This window comes from Cucumis melo, chromosome 11 (genome assembly GCF_025177605.1).
Source record: "Cucumis melo cultivar AY chromosome 11, USDA_Cmelo_AY_1.0, whole genome shotgun sequence".
Classification (NCBI taxonomy): Eukaryota; Viridiplantae; Streptophyta; class Magnoliopsida; order Cucurbitales; family Cucurbitaceae; genus Cucumis; species Cucumis melo.
In genome coordinates this window covers 10,658,235-10,681,678 of record NC_066867.1, presented here as the reverse complement: position 1 = coordinate 10,681,678, position 23,444 = coordinate 10,658,235, and the positions used below count along the sequence as shown (strand labels likewise).

General features: G+C 35.8%; 1 long non-coding RNA gene and 1 other non-coding gene across 5 annotated transcripts in view; both read right to left on the bottom strand.

Annotated features, from left to right (window-relative positions):
* Positions 1-22,272, bottom strand: part of LOC127143866 (uncharacterized) — a 41,450-nt gene extending 19,178 nt beyond the window's left edge. For 3 of the 4 annotated variants that reach the window (XR_007815432.1, XR_007815431.1, XR_007815430.1), the window contains exon 1: positions 21,808-22,245. This is a non-coding gene — a long non-coding RNA (uncharacterized LOC127143866). Of the gene's footprint in view, positions 1-21,807 lie in introns of all 4 variants that reach the window. The other variant, XR_007815429.1, reaches the window with a different exon arrangement.
* MIR171H (microRNA MIR171h) lies at positions 21,842-21,977 on the bottom strand. Its single transcript, NR_120789.1, has one exon. It is a non-coding gene; the product is annotated as a microRNA MIR171h (primary transcript).
* Positions 22,273-23,444: the final 1,172 nt, after the last annotated feature.

The following is a 23,444-nucleotide window of genomic DNA, read 5'->3' as shown; positions in this document are numbered from 1 at the left end:
TTTGAAAATCTGCATCAGTTATGGCCTGAGCAATTACAGCAAGAAGCTTTGATTTATCATTTCGAAACTTGGCATTCTTTCTTTAATCAAGGTCTTGTAGATAACCTTTCTCTGCGAACTATTCTTTCATGTGTTTGATGGTGGTATCTTGAAAATTGTATTTTTCCAACCATTTGATCTTGAGATTTTTAACTAACATTTTGTATTAAGGATATGGTGTTGTATTGAAGCTCTAACAAAATATCCATGAAATTTGAAGATAAAGGAAAAATATCATCGAATTATGAAATAAATTCTTTTGAATTGTTCTTGAAAAGTAGAAATAGGATTCTTGAATGGGTGTAGACAGAATATCGTCTGTGACACCAAAATTATTCTACTAATGAATGAACCATAAAAGAAAATTAATTTTGTAAGTGTTTTGGTAAAAGGAAATGAACCATGTAATCTTGTAGGAGTAGGATTAAGGAATAAAGGGTTTTGAAAGGGATTTTTCTATAAAAAATTTCTTGATTCCAATGAGTTGGATTGATTGTTTTGAAAATTTTTAATTTTGTATAAGTAATTTTGTATGGATCATTTTTGTCTGAAACATGAGTTATTTCTACAGATCTGGTATCTACTAAACTAAACTCATAGAATTTTCTTGTTTTTCTAAGGTCTTTTGGAAGGAAATTGAAGTCCTCAAGGAAGATTTTTGAAACTATCTCATCTAGAGTAAGACTTTGATATTCGGGTTTTATGATAGGATCGTAGACCATAATCGATTTTTTAAAATAAGTTTTGATCTTGGGTCAGGACTCGAACTGTTTACCGGAAGTGACAGCCTGGGAATAAGTCGTAGGAGGAGTATAAGACTCTTTATTGGATGAAGTGGTAGGAGGCCTCATTTAAACAACTCCGCCAGAAGGACGGATGAGATTGGCCAAAGGCCTAGATGGAGTTGCTGACTCCATGAGAGATTCAATTTGTATGTCGGACAATCTTGATTTGGATTGGGTTATTGTTACCCTAAATCCATAGCATATTGATATGCACTCATCAATGAAGTTGTAGAGTTTGAAGAAGAATATGGGTGATTGCCCTTTGAAGAGATAGAACTTACTCTTCCTCTTTTCAAACTCAATTTTCTTTTAGAGAGTTTTTAGAAAAGAGAGAGAGTTTTGGAGTTAGAAAATCCCTTGAGAGGTAATCAACTAGGGGGTTTTGCTCTCCTTTCATAGGCACAACTTCGAAATCAAAGCAAGATAGTATTGCTTGCCATCTAGCAAAAATTTGTTTTGAGACAATATTTTTTACATATTTTTCTAACAAGAATTTTGAAGCTCTAGAATCTGTTTTGATAGTGAATTTTTTATTGATTAGCTTTCTTTGGAATTTTTTAACACATAGAACTATTGCAAGTAATTCTTTTTTCACCGTTGAGTAATTTTTTGTGTATCATTCCAAATTCGTGAGTGGAATTGGATTATTGACTCGGTCTTATCCAAAAAATATTTGGAGATTCTTTCATATTGTATATTAGAGGCATCAATTTTGGTAAGGTTCACTTTTGAATTAATGAGACTGAGGTAAGAGATCGATTTGACTAAAAACTTAATTTTTTGAACAGTTTGGGTGTGTTTGTCAGACCATGATTTTGGATTTTTCTTTAAGCTTTGGCATAGAGGTTTGCAAATGGGCCTGAGGTTCTGGTTGAAATTAGACATGTAATTTAGACAACCCAAAAACCTTTGAAGTTGAGTTTTATCTAGAATTTGGTCAGGAAAATTTGAAGCAAACTTAATTGATCTTTAAATGGGCTTAATTTTTTCTAGATGTATTTCAAAACCCAAAAATCTTATTTTTGTTTCAAATAATTTGACTTTTGGTAGAGAAACTACCAAACCATTTCTTTTTACGATATCCATAAAAATATTGATATGTTTAAAATGATTTTCTATATTTGGAGAAAAGACTGAAACATGGTCAATATAAACAATTGTAAAATCTTGAAAATCATTAAAAATATCATTTATGATCTTTTGAAATTATGGTGGGACATTTTTTAACCCAAAAGACATTACATTCCATTCGTATTGTCTAAACAAGACAGTAAAAACAGTTTTGTATTTATCTTTTTTCGAAAATTTGAATTTGCCAAATTCCAGATTTCATATCAAATTTTGAAAATATATTTGCATTTGCAATTTTTCTAAGTAAATCTTGTTTATTGAGAATTGGATGTCTAATTCATTCCAAAACTTTGTTTAAAGGTGTATAGTTAGTTACTAACCATGGAACTCCACGCTCTTTTTCGACGATGTTGTTGACATAAAAAGTGGCGCGTGACCATGGACTTTTTTGGAGCCTTATTAGATTATTAGCCTTTGTTGGATATCTGATTCTTTGAATTATTTGCAATATGAAAGATCAACTATGTGTTTTTTTTCTCTCCTAAAATGCGTTTACTAAATTGGAACAAATTTCTTTTTCAATTTTGAATTGAATTTCTTTTATCCTATTTTTCAATTCTTTCAAATTTTCTTCGATTCCTTTGTAATCAATTTCTTCTTCTAATTTGTTTTTATTTTCTTTTTATTTCTTCACTTTTCAAAACATTAATTTCTAAAAGTTTACGAGGTAAAATTGGAGAGATAAATTCAAAAATCAATTCTTTTCCAAATTTCTTTGTTACTATCCCTTTTTAGTAATTGTTAAATGATATAATTGTGTAATATAAGGCATTCCAAGAATTAATTATTGTTGAAGATCTTTGACTAAAATAAAAGATTAAAACAATGTTCTTTATTACAAACATCTTTTGAAAGTTTAAATTTGATAATTAATCTTTTAACATTTGCTCTAGTAAGAACCTCTATGATTTTCTCAAAATATTTTGTAGGAATTAAATATTCTTGAATACAATTTTGATCTGCACCTAAATCTATCATTGCTTTCAAAGTAATTTTAAAATCTTCTACTTTTAGTGTAATTAAACAATATCATTTTTTAAAACTTATTCCTGAAATTAAATTGACTTTAAGATTTAGATTATTTAAAAAATCTTTTCCTAAGTCAAAATCATCTAAATTGTTATTTTGCTTTATTTGAGAAATTTCTTTTTAAATTTCTAGAATTTCATATTTATGTTGAGAAATTTCTCTTTTTAGACAATTGATTTCAAATTTTAAATCTTCGATGTTTCAACTTTTGGAATTTGTAAAAAATTTTAAAGACTTTTTTCATAAATTGTTTTATTTTTTTGGAGATGGTTATAAAGAAGATTCTCCTGTTAAAGAATCTCTAAGTGTTTCTAAAATATTTCTGTTTAACTCTTTATTTGAAACATAGTTGATTGTTTGAAATAATAAATTTTGTTCGAAAGTTAAAACATTTATTTCATTTAAAACACATTTACATGGATCTTTGATACACCTACATGCTCTTGGTCCATCCTTTAAGGAAGATTGGCTTGAAATTTTTGAATCGGTTTCATCTGCAAATTCTTGCAATTGAAAGTCAGAAATATAGGATGAATATGAATAATATTCTTCTTCTTTTATCTCATGGATTCCTCTTTGCAGACATTTATCGCCATAATGTCCTTTTCTACACTTGTAACAAAAAAAACCTTTTTGTTTGATTTTCCTCTTTTTTTAACTTTCTTTTGTTATTTTTCGGCAAGTATTTTGTAATTTGAATATTTGTGATACCTCTTAGTAAGGCTTCTTATACCTTTTGTAAGGCTTGTCATACCTTTGGGATTTTCTATAATGTACATCATATTATAGTTTTTTGGATGAATTTTTCTTGAGGAAGATCCTGGTTCTTTGACTTTCTCAAATCCATATTGAGAGCAAAAGGTCTTCATTTCTCTCTTATGAAGATTTGAATACTTTTGAACTTTGGTTTGAATTTTTATCTCATTGCATATATCTAGACCAAACTCTATAATTTTAGAAGTTAGTTGAGCATAAGTAAGGCTCTCCCAAGGTATTTGCTCAGGGTAAACTTTGTTGAGAGAGTTATAGGGTCGTTCTGCCATGAAGCTTGAAAGTCCATCAATTAACATTTCTTTCCAATACCTGGCACTGCAATCCTTGAAGATATAAATCGTAAATAAGAACATATCTTTGTACCATTTAAAGTTTCCACAGAGGAACATTTTAGATTTTTTATTATTTTCCTCTGGTTGTCTACATCAGTGTCACTTCCTAGGCCGAAGTGTCTGTTGATTGTGTAGAGAAGAACTTCTACAGCGTCCTTTAGTTCTTCTTCTACTTCTTGAGTTGTTGAAGTTCCATCTTCAATTTTAATTGTCTTTTTAACTCTTGTCCTATGATTTTTAATTTCTTCCTTTTATTCATTGTTTAGGGCATGATCCCACCACAATTTGAGACTTCTACTAAATTCATTGATTAGAAGCATAACAACTTCTCCATTTGAATGAGACCGTTGGATTCATAGGTTATGGACCAAATTAACATATTATTTAATATGTCATAGATTTGATATTTCGGAGTTCCATAAATATTTCATACATATATGGAGAGAACTCAGAATATTAAGAGCTTATTATTTAGGAGCTCAATAATATGTTGACCGCTTCTCTCGTAAACTATCGATCCTAATTCTCTTTGTGAATAGCATCAAGCAATTGGCATCAGGGCCTTTCAATAAAGTTTAAATTCTTTTCAATTGATTTCAAATTTCATATCCAGGGAGAAGGGTTTGATAATTTTAGTTCTCTTCAAATAAATTTTATTCTTCAAACATTTTACTATTTCAAAAGATTGAATTTTGAAGATTCAGACTCTACGTCTGCCTGTACGTTCGTGTCTATGTTTATGGTCCCAACAGTAAAATGCAAGGAAGCACGGTGAGACCGTTGGTCAGTAGTAATCTACCTTAGCACATACGAGCATAGACTCTCGATCCAAGAAATTTTATTTCTAGAATTAATAGAATTTTTGAAAAATAAAAATTTATAATATGAGAATTTAAAATTTTCAAGGAATAAACCAAAAATTTCTCAAGAATGTTGTTAATGAGAAGGTCATCACAATAGTCCATGTCATGTTTTGGTGAAAGGAATAAGTGAAACTAATGTATATTTATGATTTGATATGTGTTATTGAATTTAGGCAGCAAGCATGTGTTTAAACGAAGATGATTTATAAACTGTATTACCAAAATCTTTTTAAAAGTTTTACTAACTAAATCTGTTGACTTATGTTTTAAGTTATCCTTCCCCAGGTTGTATGAGGTAAGCGATCATTTAAAAAGGTAAGCAATTAGAGGTAAGTGATCGTTCAGGTAGCTAAGTGATCATGTTTGAAAGGATAAGCGATCAAGGCTAAGAGATCGATCAAGGAGCTACACAATCGAGTTGGGAACCTAGATGATCATGGAAGGTTGAAGACTTTGAAGAGTTTCGGCATTTCTTTGTTTAATTCTTGTTGAGAAAGTCTGTATCATGTCCTGTTCTATTGTAGAAACTGTTGGGTTGGAATTAGTAAGAGAATTTTACTGATTTAATTTCCATCATGTGGTATCTAGTTAAGTTTTATTTAAGTTGTGCTAAGTAATTTGGAACACGGCATGACAACATGTGTCAATGAATTGAGCGACATGTTATTTTGCCTTACCCTTTTCCATTAAATAATTGTTGAAACTTTAGTGGCTAGTATCCGTTCGACATTCTCATATTGTCAATCCTCATCGTATATGGCTTGGAATACAAAAGGAAAGTTTGAACAAGTTCACCATATTAAGTTTTGATGGAATTTGTTATCATCTCTTACAACTGTTGAAACAGATAGTGTTGCAATTGAGGTCGAATTTTGTGGTTGACTTTTTTGCAAAAATGTCTTTCCTTTGTCATTATTCTTAATGATATGTGTATGATTTGATTCAACAGTGTCACGACTCAATGTGATTCTCGAGAGATGCAATCTCATAATCCTTTCTTCAATTGCCTTCATGAGCATGTTAACCTTCTTTTCGAGCTCTGTCATTCTATCTTCATTTGTCTCCACGCCAGCCACCATAACTGTCATTATATTTAGGTGGGATCTCCTCACTTGAACATTCAGAGGACAAATTGTGTTCGTTGATCACAGGATTCTCCTTGATTATGATTCCACCTTTTGGTGGCTTTGATAGTTGTTCCCAAATGTTCTTTTTAACCTAAAAGGGTATATGATTGAGCCTCCTTTGAGCGGCGACTGTGAGTCTTTGGTCTCCTGCTAATATCACTTAGAGTTTTGGAAGTGTTGACTTTCAACGTCATGATTTCTTTAGATATTCCTTGCAAAAAGAGAAAGAGATGAATGCTAGAAATGGTCCCACTAGGAATGCCAAACAGCTCACAATAGATTTTTAGAAAAATGTTATTAGTGGAATTTGAAGTTTGAATTGATTTATAATTTAGTAGATACAATCTCTAATATTTACTTCTTTTATGCTTTCTCTTGAATATAAATTAAAACCTAGAACTTCTTACTCCTCGATCTTCAGGAAGTTGTGGTTGCAAATCTATTTGAGCTTCAATCTTCTTGAATTTAAGGAAGATTTAATCTTCCAAGCCTTTAATCTTTCATAAGATAGTAATCTCGAGGTCAATGAGAATTTTCACGTCTTGAGAGCTTTAGAAGTTTAAATCTTCAATTTTTCAGAGCTTCAATTCTTCCTTCCACCCAAAGATCTCCTAAATGAATGGCAAGGTCTCTATTTATAGAGAATTTTCATGCACTTTAGGTGGGCTTAGGCTCATTTGCTTGTTGGGCTTGGGCTTGGACTCATTTACTTGGTGGACTTGGGCTTGAACCTATAATTTTCATTTGCCCAATTTTGCTATACAAGGCTTGAATTGAGTTGGATATGAGAAAATTTAATTACCCTAACCAAATCAAATTATCAAGGTGTAACGCCCCGAAGTTCGAGGTAAAATTTTAGCATTTTAAGTGAATTGTTCGGAAATTTGAGTTTTGGTAAAACGATAAAATAATAATATAATATTGATTAGATTATTATTATCGGGAATTATTATTACAATTTTCAATGTTAATATTTTCTTTTTATTTATTTAAAATAAATATTAATATTCTTATTTAATATTATTATAATTAATTAATATTAATATTCTATTATAAATTTATATTGATTTTATTCAATATATATATATATATATTTCATTATTTATTTTATTATATTTATTATTATTATTATTATTATTATTTATTTTTATTACATATATATTTATTAATATTATTTATATATATATATATATATATATAAAAAAAAAAAAAAAAAAAAAAGAGAAAGAAAACCCTAAAACGCGCGCGCAAGCCCCCCCCCCCCTCCATTTTCGTTTTCTCTCCCTCGTGCCGCCGCCGCTCCTCCTCCTTCTTCTTCTTCCGTCGTCGCAGCCCCAACGTCGTCGCAGCCGCGAGCCGAGTGAGCCGAGCCGCGAGCCGAGTGAGCCGAGCCGCGAGCCGAGTTGAGCCGAGCCACAAGCCGAGCCGAGCCGAGTCGAACGCCTTCAAGCCGAGCCGAGCTCCTTGTTTCACTAAGCCACCTAAGCCTTCCTTCCTCCACTCCGGGTCACGGTGAGTCTTCGGTAAGGATTGTTTTCGATGAATTTCCTAATGTTGCTACATCCGATTAGAGTTGGAATATTGGAATAAGATATGGCCCTACTTTTCTCCTTTGAAGGTAGTACAGAGTTGACGCTTGAGTTCTCGGGTCTCGCGGTAGGCTTGTTTGGAGGTAGTTTTCCTTTCCTTGGGTAAGTCAACGGATGTCGCTTCTGACATTTTTAAAACGACTTCTACTAAGTCATCAACTAAAACCTTCGTGTTTCGTTTAGGTTGATCCGTTGAGCGTGGATTCGATCGAGGGGCATAACCGAGTATCAGGTAAGGGTTTTCCTACTACTGGACCCCGAATCCAAGCTGAAAACGTAGTAATCCACAGGGGATTACACGTTAGTGACTGTACTGAATAACTGTATGCGTGTTGACTGTTAAGTACCGATATTATATTTTGTCTGATGTAAAGATACTGTGACTGCTAATTGTGGATCGAGATTTTATGTTGATGTACCTTGAAGTTACGGTTCAGTATGTAGTAGAACATTGGTCTGGATGTTGTTCATGGAGTTTGGACGGGGAAGGACAGTGAGTCCGGTTTTTGGTTGGTTAGTTGATTGGATCTAGGGTTTTCCCTAATGGTGTGCGAATTGGTGATGCGTATAGCAACTGAGGGTGTGGATGTTTAAACCTATACTATCTGACTGACAAAGCCTATGGCGGAACTGTAATATGAATACCGTTGGGGTGTGACTGATGTAGACGGTTTAGCATGGACCGAGGGGTAACGGTTAGCTTCATCTATGGGGTAGTGTGCCTTACGGATAAGTGCATCCTTCGGGAGCACTAGACTGATAGGTGCATCCTTCGGGAGCACTAGACTGATAGGTGCATCCTTCGGGAGCACTAGACTGATAGGTGCATCCTTCGGAAGCACTAGACTGATAGGTGCATCCTTCGGGAGCACTAGACTGATGTGTGCATCCTTCGGGAGCACTAGACTGATGTGTGCATCCTTCGGGAGCACAAGACTGATATGTGCATCCTTCGGGAGCACTAGACTGATATGTGCGTTCTACGGAACCACTAGACTGTTATGTAGGGTACCCCCGAATAGGAAGTTAACTGTTGTCCCCTAACGGGCCCAGTAGTGGGTCTCTTACTGGGTATGTTTATACTCACCCTTTCTCTTCTTTAACTTTTCAGGTAGGGGCACAACGAGGGGCAGACCGACGAGAGGCAGGAAGGATGCGTGAAGGCCATGTGGACACGTCTGGTTTTCTTGTCACTTCCGCTATGTATTTTGTCAGAATATTTTGACTTGTGATTTTGAACTGGTGACTTGAGTTTTTATTTGTGACTTTTTGATTGATTTAAAATAGGGCCCGAAACTGTCTTTTGTAAGGTTTCTAATGTTTTAATGAATCGTAACTGGTCCGTTTAAAATTTTATGTTGAATGGTCGAGTTTTCGTATTTGGTAGTGACCTCAGCTTAGTCCGGAAAGTTGGGTCGCTACAGTTGGTATCAGAGCCTAGGTTTTAGGTTCTGTAGACTGGCTTATAATGTGAGTCTGTGTTTTGTGTCCTTATGGCTGAAACGATCCTTGTCGCTCGTCAGGTACGCTCCTATGAAAGTATATGTATAACTCTACATGCATTACCTTACCTAAGTTAAACTGCAAATTCAATTACCATTTATGACTAAAGAGATCATTGGTGGTTGTTAGGGAAATGCCGCCAAGGAGAGGTGCACGTAGGGGTGGCCGAGGAGGCCGAGGAAGGGGAGCAGGACGCGTTCAACCTGAGGTGCAGCCTGTAGCCCAAGCCCCTGACCCGGCTGCGCCAGTTACTCATGCGGACCTAGCCGCCATGGAACAGAGGTTTAGAGATTTGATTATGCAGATGCGGGAGCAGCAGAAGCCTGCCTCGCCAACTCCGGCGCCAGCTCCAGCACCAGCTCCCGCTCCAGCTCCCGCTCCAGTACCAGTTGCGCCCCAGTTTGTGCCGGATCAGTTGTCAGCAGAGGCTAAGCACCTGAGGGATTTCCGGAAGTATAATCCCACGACGTCCGATGGGTCTTTGGAGGACCCCACCAGGGCTCGGATGTGGTTATCGTCCTTGGAGACCATATTCCGTTACATGAAATGCCCTGAGGATCATAAAGTTCAGTGTGCTGTTTTTATGTTGACTGACAGAGGTACTGCATGGTGGGAGACTACAGAGAGAATGCTAGGTGGTGATGTGAGCCAGATCACGTGGCAGCAGTTTAAGGAGAGTTTCTATGCGAAATTCTTCTCTGCTAGTTTGAGAGATGCCAAGCGGCAGGAGTTCCTGAACTTAGAGCAGGGTGACATGACAGTGGAGCAGTATGATGCGGAGTTTGACATGTTATCCCGCTTCGCTCCCGAGATGATAGCGACCGTGGCGGCCAGAGCTGATAAGTTTGTTAGAGGCCTCCGACTGGACATTCAGGGTTTGGTCCGAGCTTTCCGACCCGCTACTCATGCCGATGCACTGCGCCTGGCAGTGGATCTCAGTTTACAGGAGAGGGCTAACTCGTCTAAGACCGCTGATAGAGGTTCGACATCGGGACAGAAGAGGAAGGCTGAGCAGCAGCCTGTTCCAGTACCACAGCGGAATTTCAGATCAGGTGGTGAGTTTCGCAGCTTCCAGCAGAAACCTTTTGAGGCAGGGGAGGCTGCCAGAGGGAAGCCGTTGTGTACCACTTGTGGGAAGCACCATTTGGGTCGTTGCTTATACGGAACCAGGACTTGCTTTAAGTGCAAGCAAGAGGGTCATACAGCTGATAGATGCCCGTTGAGACTCACGGGGAACGCGCAGAATCAGGGAGCAGTGCTCCACAGCAGGGTAGAGTCTTTGCTACCAACAGGACTGAGGCTGAGAAGGCAGGCACAGTAGTGACAGGTACGCTCCCAGTGTTGGGGCATTACGCCTTAGTTTTGTTTGATTCGGGTTCGTCACATTCTTTTATCTCTTCCGCATTTATGTTGCATGCCCGCTTAGAGGTAGAGCCCTTACACCATGTTCTATCAGTATCTACTCCTTCCGGGGAATGTATGTTGTCGAAGGAAAAGGTGAAAGCATGCCAGATTGAGATAGCAGGCCATGTGATTGAAGTAACGCTGATAGTCCTAGATATGCTGGACTTTGATGTAATCCTGGGTATGGATTGGTTAGCCGCTAACCACGCCAGCATAGATTGTTCACGTAAGGAGGTAACGTTTAACCCTCCCTCGATGGCCAGTTTTAAATTTAAGGGAGGAGGGTCAAAGTCGTTGCCTCAGGTAATCTCAGCCGTCAGGGCCAGTAAACTGCTCAGTCAGGGTACTTGGGGTATCTTAGCGAGTGTGGTGGATACTAGAGAGGCGGATGTATCCCTGTCGTTAGAGCCGGTGGTGAGGGACTATCCGGACGTTTTTCCTGAGGAACTTCCAGGGTTACCTCCGCACAGAGAGGTTGAGTTTGCCATAGAGTTGGAGCCGGGCACGGTTCCTATATCCAGAGCCCCTTACAGAATGGCCCCCGCAGAACTGAAAGAACTGAAGGTACAGTTACAGGAATTGCTTGATAAGGGGTTCATTCGATCGAGCGTGTCACCTTGGGGTGCGCCAGTTTTATTTGTTAAGAAGAAGGATGGATCGATGCGTCTATGCATTGACTATAGGGAGTTGAACAAGGTAACCGTAAAGAACAGATATCCCTTGCCCAGGATTGATGACCTATTTGACCAGTTACAGGGAGCCACAGTGTTCTCTAAGATTGATCTTCGGTCGGGATACCATCAGCTGAGGATTAAGGATGAGGATGTACCGAAGACAGCATTTCGTTCCAGGTATGGACACTACGAGTTTATTGTGATGTCTTTTGGTCTGACGAATGCTCCGGCAGTGTTTATGGACTTGATGAACAGAGTGTTTAAGGAGTTCCTAGATACTTTTGTGATTGTGTTTATCGACGATATCTTGATATACTCCAAGACGGAGGCCGAACACGAGGAGCATTTACGTATGGTTTTGCAAACACTTCGGGATAATAAGTTGTATGCAAAGTTCTCGAAATGCGAGTTTTGGCTGAAGCAGGTGTCTTTTCTGGGGCACGTGGTTTCTAAGGCTGGAGTCTCTGTGGATCCAGCTAAGATAGAGGCAGTCACCGGTTGGACCCGACCTTCCACTGTCAGTGAGGTTCGTAGCTTTCTGGGTTTAGCAGGCTATTATCGACGGTTTGTGGAGAACTTTTCTCGTATAGCTACTCCTCTTACTCAGTTGACCAGAAAGGGAGCTCCTTTTGTTTGGAGCAAGGCATGTGAGGACAGTTTCCAGAACCTTAAACAGAAGCTAGTTACCGCACCGGTTCTTACTGTACCTGATGGTTCTGGCAGTTTTGTGATTTATAGTGATGCTTCCAAGAAAGGTTTGGGTTGTGTTCTGATGCAGCAGGGTAAGGTGGTCGATTATGCGTCTCGTCAGTTGAAGAGTCATGAGCAGAACTACCCTACACATGATCTAGAGTTGGCAGCAGTGGTTTTTGCTTTGAAAATATGGAGGCATTATTTATATGGTGAAAAGATACAGATATTCACAGATCATAAGAGCTTGAAATACTTCTTTACTTAGAAAGAATTGAATATGAGACAGCGAAGGTGGCTTGAGTTAGTGAAGGATTACGATTGTGAGATACTGTATCATCCGGGTAAGGCAAATGTGGTAGCTGATGCTCTTAGTAGAAAGGTATCACATTCGGCAGCACTCATTACCCGACAGGCCCCATTGCATCGGGATCTCGAGCGGGCTGAGATTGCAGTGTCAGTAGGGGCAGTTACTATGCAGTTAGCCCAGTTGACGGTACAGCCGACTTTGAGGCAAAGGATCATTGATGCTCAGAGTAACGATCCTTATCTGGTTGAGAAACGTGGCCTAGCAGAGGCAGGGCAAACGGCTGAGTTCTCGTTATCCTCTGATGGTGGACTGTTGTTTGAGAGACGCCTCTGTGTTCCGTCAGATAGTGCGGTTAAGACAGAATTATTATCTGAGGCTCACAGTTCCCCATTTTCCATGCACCCAGGTAGTACGAAGATGTATCAGGACCTGAAGCGGGTTTATTGGTGGCGTAACATGAAGAGGGAAGTAGCAGAATCTGTTAGTAAGTGCTTGGTGTGTCAGCAGGTTAAGGCCCCAAGGCAGAAACCAGCGGGTTTATTACAACCCTTGAGCATACCGGAATGGAAGTGGGAAAACGTGTCCATGGATTTCATTACAGGGCTACCGAGAACTCTGAGGGGATTTACAGTGATTTGGGTTGTGGTGGACAGACTTACTAAATCAGCGCACTTCGTTCCGGGTAAATCCACCTATACTGCTAGTAAGTGGGCACAGTTGTACATGTCTGAGATAGTGAGATTACATGGAGTGCCAGTGTCGATTGTTTCTGATAGAGATGCCCGTTTCACTTCCAAATTCTGGAAGGGTTTGCAGACTGCTATGGGCACGAGGTTGGACTTTAGTACGGCTTTCCATCCACAGACTGACGATCAGACTGAACGTCTGAACCAAGTTTTAGAGGATATGTTGCGAGCGTGTGCATTGGAATTTCCAGGTAGCTGGGACTCCCACTTACATTTGATGGAATTTGCTTATAATAACAGTTATCAGGCTACTATTGGCATGGCACCGTTTGAGGCCCTGTACGGCAGATGTTGTAGATCCCCGGTTTGCTGGGGTGAGGTGGGTGAGCAGAGATTGATGGGCCCTGAGTTAGTTCAGTCTACTAACGAAGCGATTCAGAAGATTAGATCACGTATGCATACCGCTCAGAGTAGACAGAAGAGTTATGCAGATGTGAGGCGAAAGGATCTTGAGTTTGAGGTAGGGGACAAGGTGTTCTTAAAGGTAGCACCTATGAGAGGTGTCTTGCGTTTCGAAAGGAAGGGAAAGCTGAGTCCCCGTTTTGTTGGGCCGTTTGAGATTCTGGAGCGGATTGGCCCTGTAGCTTATCGCTTGGCGTTGCCACCATCACTCTCGACAGTTCATGATGTTTTCCATGTCTCCATGTTGAGGAAGTACGTGCCAGATCCATCCCATGTAGTGGATTACGAGCCACTGGAAATTGATGAAAACTTGAGCTATACCGAACAACCTGTTGAGGTGCTTGCTAGAGAGGTGAAAACGTTGAGGAATAAAGAAATCCCTCTGGTCAAAGTCTTATGGCGGAATCACCGGGTAGAAGAGGCTACGTGGGAGCGAGAAGATGACATGAGATCCCGTTATCCCGAGCTGTTCGAGGAATAAAACTTTCGAGGACGAAAGTTCCCTAAGGGGGGAAGAATGTAACGCCCCGAAGTTCGAGGTAAAATTTTAGCATTTTAAGTGAATTGTTCGGAAATTTGAGTTTTGGTAAAACGATAAAATAATAATATAATATTGATTAGATTATTATTATCGGGAATTATTATTACAATTTTCAATGTTAATATTTTCTTTTTATTTATTTAAAATAAATATTAATATTCTTATTTAATATTATTATAATTAATTAATATTAATATTCTATTATAAATTTATATTGATTTTATTCAATATATATATATATATATTTCATTATTTATTTTATTATATTTAATATTATTATTATTATTATTATTATTTATTTTTATTACATATATATTTATTAATATTATTTATATATATATATAAAAAAAAAAAAAGAGAAAGAAAACCCTAAAACGCGCGCGCAAGCCCCCCCCCCTCCATTTTCGTTTTCTCTCCCTCGCGCCGCCGCCGCTCCTCCTCCTTCTTCTTCTTCCGTCGTCGCAGCCCCAACGTTTTCTTTCTTTTCTCTTTTCCCTTCCGTTCGCGCACATCTTCGTCTCTGCCACCATCTCTTTTCCTCTCCGTCTCCGTCCGTGTGGTAGCCACCAACCACCGTCGTCCGAGCCGCGGCCTCCATCCATTTCCGATTCGCTTCCAACCGCCGGCAGCCGATAGCTCTCCCTCTTCCTCCGTCTCTGTCATCGTCGAACGCCTCCCAGCTGTCGTTCGTCACGGTCGTCGGACGTCGGAGAGCCACCGTTCGTGATTGCCCGATTCGCGCTGCAAAAACCCGACCCGGTTCCAAGCTGACCCGACCCAAAACCCGCTCCCAGTCCGAGCCGAGTGAGCCGCGTGAGCCGAGCCGAGCGAGCCGAGTGAGCCGAGCCGAGAGCCGCACTGAGCCGAGCCGCGAGCCGAGTGAGCCGAGCCGAGAGCCGCACTGAGCCGAGCCGCGAGCCGAGTGAGCCGAGCCGCGAGCCGAGTGAGCCGAGCCGCGAGCCGAGTTGAGCCGAGCCACAAGCCGAGCCGAGCTGAGGCCAAGCCAAGCCGAGCCGAGGTGGAGCCGAGCCGAGCCGAGCCGAACGCCTTCAAGCCGAGCCGAGCTCCTTGTTTCACTAAGCCACCTAAGCCTTCCTTCCTCCGCTCCGGGTCACGGTGAGTCTTCGGTAAGGATTGTTTTCGATGAATTTCCTAATGTTGCTACATCCGATTAGAGTTGGAATATTGGAATAAGATATGGCCCTACTTTTCTCCTTTGAAGGTAGTACAGAGTTGACGCTTGAGTTCTCGGGTCTCGCGGTAGGCTTGTTTGGAGGTAGTTTTCCTTTCCTTGGGTAAGTCAACGGATGTCGCTTCTGACCTTTTTAAAACGACTTCTACTAAGTCATCAACTAAAACCTTCGTGTTTCGTTTAGGTTGATCCGTTGAGCGTGGATTCGATCGAGGGGCATAACCGAGTATCAGGTAAGGGTTTTCCTACTACTGGACCCCGAATCCAAGCTGAAAACGTAGTAATCCACAGGGGATTACACGTTAGTGACTGTACTGAATAACTGTATGCGTGTTGACTGTTAAGTACCGATATTATATTTTGTCTGATGTAAAGATACTGTGACTGCTAATTGTGGATCGAGATTTTATGTTGATGTACCTTGAAGTTACGGTTCAGTATGTAGTAGAACATTGGTCTGGATGTTGTTCATGGAGTTTGGACGGGGAAGGACAGTGAGTCCGGTTTTTGGTTGGTTAGTTGATTGGATCTAGGGTTTTCCCTAATGGTGTGCGAATTGGTGATGCGTATAGCAACTGAGGGTGTGGATGTTTAAACCTATACTATCTGACTGACAAAGCCTATGGCGGAACTGTAATATGAATACCGTTGGGGTGTGACTGATGTAGACGGTTTAGCATGGACCGAGGGGTAACGGTTAGCTTCGTCTATGGGGTAGTGTGCCTTACGGATAAGTGCATCCTTCGGGAGAACTAGACTGATAGGTGCATCCTTCGGGAGCACTAGACTGATAGGTGCATCCTTCGGGAGCACTAGACTGATAGATGCATCCTTCGGGAGCACTAGACTGATGTGTGCATCCTTCGGGAGCACTAGACTGATGTGTGCATCCTTCGGGAGCACAAGACTGATATGTGCATCCTTCGGGAGCACTAGACTGATATGTGCGTTCTACGGAACCACTAGACTGTTATGTAGGGTACCCCCGAATAGGAAGTTAACTGCTGTCCCCTAACGGGCCCAGTAGTGGGTCTCTTACTGGGTATGTTTATACTCACCCTTTCTCTTCTTTAACTTTTCAGGTAGGGGCACAGCGAGGGGCAGACCGACGAGAGGCAGGAAGGATGCGTGAAGGCCATGTGGACACGTCTGGTTTTCTTGTCGCTTCCGCTATGTATTTTGTCAGAATATTTTGACTTGTGATTTTGAACTAGTGACTTGAGTTTTTATTTGTGACTTTTTGATTGATTTAAAATAGGGCCCGAAACTGTCTTTTGTAAGGTTTCTAATGTTTTAATGAATCGTAACTGGTCCGTTTAAAATTTTATGTTGAATGGTCGAGTTTTCGTATTTGGTAGTGACCTCAGCTTAGTCCGGAAAGTTGGGTCGCTACACAAGGGGTTGGTTTTTTTCTATTTATTTATTGTGATGACATGTTGGGATTTAATTGACTAAAATTTCTTGTTAAATACTTTCAAAATATTTGTTTTAGTTTTGTATTTTCAACTTTTACTCGTTTTAGTCCTTAAGAAAATGACAATTACAATCCCTTAACAGTAAAGTAAAAATGAAATGAACCGATCAGAATGGACCTTTTTGAAAATTTCAAGGATCTAAATAAACATTTTAATTAAGACTACGAGAATCAAAATAAACATAATTAAAAGTGCATTGATTAAAATAAATATTTTAAATTTATAGATAATAAACTAAAGCAAAACTAAAATTACAAAACCACTATTCAAACCTTTTAATTATAAAGCCTTTTATAATATATTTTTTGTGGACAAACTTTCCATAAACTTGTGTCAAGAAAAATAAAAAATGATAGAATTTTCCAAACTATTATTTAAAATTTATATATAAGGGAAATTTTCATAAATGTAACAAACCGTTAAAATATTTACGGCCCGTGTAACAAAATAAAAAAGTCCATGAAAGTGACCATTTTTTAAATATTCTATGTTTGTCCTTCCTTTTCATTGTCTTTTTTCTGCGATTTTTTTTCCATCTTCTTTCTTCTCTTCCTCTACTTTTTTTTCCAAACTGTTATTTGGTTCAAGATCGTGTATCAAATATAAAATATCTATTTGTTTTAAAATATTATTTGGTTGTTCACTACATATAAAAGGTCTCCATAAAAAAACATCATTTAGATTTTGTTAGAAAAAATCTAAATGATTATGTAGAAAAAAAATAAATGATCCTGTACCAAAAGAATTTTGAAAAAAATTGTTTAGCCAAATATAAACGATCATGTAGCCAAATCTAGACGATCGTGTATAAAAGAATCTTAAAAAATCGTTTAGATTTGGCTACCCAAATCTAAACGATCGTGTACCAAATCTAAACGGCCATTTAATAAAATTAAACGATCGTGTAAAAAAATCTCCAAAAAATCATTTAAATTTGGCTATTCAAATCTAAACGATCAAATCTAAACGATCGTGTACCAAAAAAATAACTAAATCTAAATAATCATATACCAGCGCATCGTTGATGAGCATTTTGGTATTTTTCATCGTGGGCCTGTAGGTTTTTTCCATTTTCGAAATTATTCTATACAATGTAAATATTTTGTCGCTTTATTATTTTTTTTAAAAGACCCCTATATAGAAATTGTTTTCAATTATATATCATTATTTGTTAATACAAACTAAAAGGTACTAAAAAACAATACTATAATTTTACTTTTGAAAAACAAAACGTGGTAGGACACAAAATCATATATTATTTTGCATTTAAAGAAAAGAAAAACTCGAAGGTAAATTTTCATAAATATAATAAACTGGTAAAATATTTATGGGTCCCGGAACAAAATGAAAAAACCAATGAAGTTGAAATTTTTTAAAATATTCTAGGTTCGCTATTTTCTTTTAATGTCTTTCTTCTACTCTTCGTCTGCAATTTTATTTTTCTTTCCATCGTCTTTCTTCTCTTTCTCCTTCTTTTCTTCCTTTTTTCTCAAACTGTTATTTAGTTCAAGATCGTGTATCAAATATAAAAGGTTGTTCAAGATCGTGTACTAAATATAAAAGATCTTGAAAAACAAACGTCGTTTAGATTTGGGTAGCCACCAAATATAAACGATCGTATACAAAAAAAAAAATAGTTAAATCGAAACGATAATGTATCAAAGAATCTTAAAAAAATTCGTTTAGATTTGGGTAGCTAAATCTAAACGATCGTGTAAAAAAATAAACAATCATGCAGCCAAATTAAACGATTGTATACCAAAGAATCTTGAAAAAAAATCGTTTAACCAAATCTAAATGATCGTATAACCAAATCTAAACGATAGTGTACCAAAGAATCTTGAAAAAAAATCGTTTAGATTTGGCTACTCAAATCTAAAAAATTTTGATGTGTAACCAAATTAAACAATCGGGTAACCAAATTAAACGATCCTGTAGAGAGAATCTTGAAAAAAAAAATCATTTAGATTTGACTATCCAAATCTAAACGATCGTGTAACCAAATTAAACGACCATGAGAGAATCTTACAAAAAAACGTTTATATTTGGTTATCCAAATCTAAACGATCATGTGTCAAACATTAGCCAAATCCAAACGATCTATACCAAATATATTACGTGTTGTTGACGGCATGGTTGACAAGACATTTTTTGTATTTTCCATACTGTGAGTTTGTGGGTGTTTTCTATTTTTTGAATTGTTTATATAGTATAAATATTTTACTCTTTTGTTATATTTTTTAAAAGACCTCATAATTAAAGTTTGAGTTTCTATTTTTTAAATAAAAAAAAACCAAAGTCAAAGTTTGAGTTTCTATTTTTTAAATAAAAAAAAAAGAGGTATCACTCTTGACTTATTTAAGAGTAAAGTATAGAAATCAAAAGTTGATTCAAAAACTCAATTTCTGAATCGGACTCCGAACCACATAAATGGCACAACAATTTTTTAGTTACTATTTATCTACAAAACACATTTGGATGTGCTTCTTTGTGTACCTCTCCTTTTTTTGTTTCCTTACCAAAATTGCAATGTTTTCTAAAATTAGGTTCTAACTTAATTTATATATTATTACTCTTACTTTTAAAAACTAAACTAAAACTCTAAACTCAATTCAATTTTAGGGAACTTTCATAAATGTAACAAAACACCAAACTATTTATGATCTTAACAAAACCTATAAAATTAGTCATTTTTTAAATATTTTAGGTTTGTCCTTCCATCTTTCTTCTTTTCCTCGCGATTTCTTTCATCTTCTTTCTTCGTTTCCTTCTTCTTCTTTTTTTTGCTGTGATTTCTTTCCATCGTATCTCTTCTTTTTCTCTTTTTTTTTTTTGCTACGGTTTCTTTTCATCGTATTTCTTCTTTTCTGCTGCAATTTCTTTTCATCGTCTTTCTTCTTTTCTGATTCTTTTTTTACGTCATTTAATCTTTCCATAGTATTTCTACTTTTTCTCTTTTTTTTCTGATGTGATTCCTTTCCATTGCCTTTCTTTTTTTTTTTTTTTTATATTTTTTAAATTTGGGTAACCAAATCTAAAAGACCATATACAAAAAATAGCAAAATCAAAAAGATCATGTATAGAGAATTTTGAAAAATAAAATCATTTAGATTGGAGTAGCCAAATGTAAACGATTGTGTAAAAAAGTAAACGATTGTTTAAAAAAAAATAAAAGATCGTGTATAAAGAATCTTGAAAAAATCATTTAGATTGGAGTAACCAAATGTAAATGATCGTGTAAAAAAAGTAAATGATCATGTAAAAAAAATAAAAAATCGTGTATAAAAAATCTTGAAAAAAATCATTTAGATTGGAGTAGCCAAATGTAAACAATTGTGTAAAAAAAGTAAACCATAGTATAGAAAAAATAAAAGATTGTGTATAAAGAATGTTGAAAAAAAATCATTTAGATTGGATTAGCCAAATGTAAATGATCGTGTAAAAAAATAAATTATCGTTTAGATTACCAAAAGAATTAAAAAAATCGTGTACCAAATTTTGAAAAAAAAACTTTTGAATTTGGATCACCAAATCTAAATGATCAAATCTAAACGATCCTATAACCAAATTAAATGATAAAATTGAAAAGATAAATTGTAGTCATAACTAAATGATCGCGTACCAAACAATAACCAAATCTAAACGATCAAAAATATATTACGTGCGCATTGTTGACAACGTGGTTGACGGGACATCTTTTGTATTTTACACAATGGACCTTCGGGCTTTTTCCGTTTTCGAAATTATTTTATACAATGTAAATACTTCGTCGCTTGGTTATATTTTTGCGAAGACGGTTGATTTTATCTAAAATCAACTTAATAAAACACTTAAATAAGAGCATTGTTGTTCTAAAATTCTACCGAAACAGCACTAATTAAACTACCCCATAATTCTTCATAAATGAATAGTAAAATAGACAAACACGAAAGATAATTAAAATCAGGCAATAAAGTTATTTTGCACATAGTATCAAGCATTTTAAAATAAAAATTTGGGTATAGGAAGTGAAACAATTTGAGTAATACAATTAAAAATTTTGAGTAAATAAAGTGATCTTTTACCATAAAATTAACTTAATTAATTTCTGCAACAACACAAACATATATATTGAAATTCTGACAATTGTATAAAACTTGACCATATGTAGTTAATTTTAAGAAATAAAATCAACTAAAACAGCTATGGGGAAATGGGAAAGTTATATCTATACATAATATGTGTGGTGTTTAACAAAAGAAGCACATGGAAGGAAGTATACCATAGCCCAAAAACTATATTATATTTACACTTGAATAATATCTCGCAATAAGATATATATAACAGAAGCATGCAGATTGTAGAACAATCAGCTATGAATAATCTCTCTATAGTTTGTACAACTTTTTTTTGTATGTTTAGAATCCTAATCCAAATTTCAAAACCCCCATCTCTTTTGAATAAAGTTTAAACTAAAAAAGCATGGAAACTTTTATTCAGTAATTGCAACCACAATCATTACAAGAATATTCATTTTTCATATATACTTTAATTAAGGCATGAATTCTTGAGAATTAAGTTGAGAGAGGTAAAAATACGAGAAGATAAATTACAAAAGAAAAAAACATTTTTAAATATAGTAAAAAGAACCGGAACATTTACGAAATATATTTAAATTTATAATCTTTCTCATATTAACATATGTGTCAAATTCTGAATTTTTCCTATATTTTAAAAGTATTTTTAACAATTTTTCCGTAGGTGACATTTCAAAAATTTTGTACTCCAAAAACAGAATTCTAAAATACAATTTAAAAATAAATAATAATCAATTGGGTAATAAATTTGGTCAGGGGTGGAGCCAAAAAAATGTCACCAAGAGGGGTAAAGTAAAATTTATACTCAAACTTTTTATATCTATATTTTTCTCGTTTCTTTCTTTTTTTCTTTTTTTTTTTTTTCTTTTTTTGAAAAAAGTTGAGTATCCAATTTTCATCCAATATATTATCTCTAACATTTTAGGGTTTTTTTTTTTCTATGATCTCTGTATAAAAAGTCTAAATCTAACTGCAATATATTAATAACCCAAAATTCAGTCTGAAACCATAAGAATAATATTGCATGTTAACTAATCAAAAGAGGTAAATAAAAACAAAGATCATAAGGAAAATTAAAGTTTGAGCAAAAGAAATAAAATTAGGTAGGTTTAAAAAAGATAATACCTTGATAGAGAGAAAGGTTGGCGGAGGTGCAAAATTTGAGAAGAGATATTGACGCGGCTCAATCAGAAAACACACACGGCTAAGCCCTAACACAAATTAATAATTTTCCCAATTTTTTTAGCAAACATTAAACCATGTACCTTTCAAATTGAGACACGTCAATACCTTCATCCAATTATCAAAACTCATCTTCCGCCATAAAACCTCTTCGATTTCATTCACGCGCCACCCACCATCTTCTACGCGCCTCTACTTCTTTCGCCTGCAAGACCACGCTAACATCCATACACAGAAAGAATGAAAGAAACAAAGAACATAGATATATATATATATATATATATATATATATAATCAAATTTAGCCCTTTTTTCTTACTCTATTTATATAATTAATAAGCAAAAACTGAAAGCATATATAGACGACAAAGTCTAACCCATTTACTTCCTTCTTCAAACTGTTTTTGTAGTTTTGTACGTCCCCTTAAATTGACTTTCTATCTTTTTTTGTCCCTATTTTGTATTCAGGAATATATATTTTTTAAAATATTTTTTATATTGTATTCCACCTAGTTTAAAATGTCATTTTCCACAAAATGTCCATTATGTTTGTTTAATATTTGTGAAATTTTTTGTTATAAAGATTCAAAAAAATGTTTAAATTAGTAAATTGAAATATCCTACTTCTTTTAAATTAATTATTTATGTAATATATGAATTTACTTTTTTTAGTAATTTCGATTTTTCTCCCATCTTTGTTTAGAGGTTGAGATTTTGTACATTAGAAAATTCACACAAGACTTGCTCTTTATAACATAGATGTGTCACCTTTCAAATTATTAATTAGTTTTGAAATAAACTCAATTTATAGAAATGTGAAAATGTTTTTATAATTTAAATTTCTTTTCATACAAATTTATAAAAATTAATTTGGGTGAGTAGAAAATCTATTATCATATGAAAAGTTTGATAGTTTTTGTTTTTGTTTTTGTTTCCAACTCTGGAATGCTCAAAATAATAGATAGGAATGATAATAATAGGATTAGGGGGAGAAAAATGTTTAAATAATTGGTGTGGTGGTTAGATGCTGTTTGTGTGGTATTACATGTAATTAATAATGGGCAGTTTTGATAATAATTGAGGATGAGGGGGTTGGTTTTGATAATAGGGTTGAAGTAATTAGTATCATTATTGTTTAGAGTGTGGGAAGGTGGGATAAGGAGGTTGAAACGGACAGCCTAGATTTCACAATAATTGAATACACCTAATTTCTCGGATCCTAAGCTCCAAAATTAATCCATTTTCATTCACCAAAAACACACCTAACTCTCTCTTTATGTCCTCTCCCACATCATTAACTTAACCCACATATATTATTTGTACTATAAATTAAAAAAAAAAAAAAAAAAAAAAGTCTCATGAATTGTATAATTATTTTATCTATTTATTTTTATATTATGAATATTCAGACTAGCTTACGTATACCTCGACTAATTTCACAGGACAACTCATCTAATCTGACAGCATTTGAGTGTCAAGAAAACTCGTAGGAAATTAATTCACAGGAAAATGGTCACTATGATTTGATTTTTTATATTTTAGTTTTTAGTTTTTAAAGATTAAAGTTCAAGCATACTATTT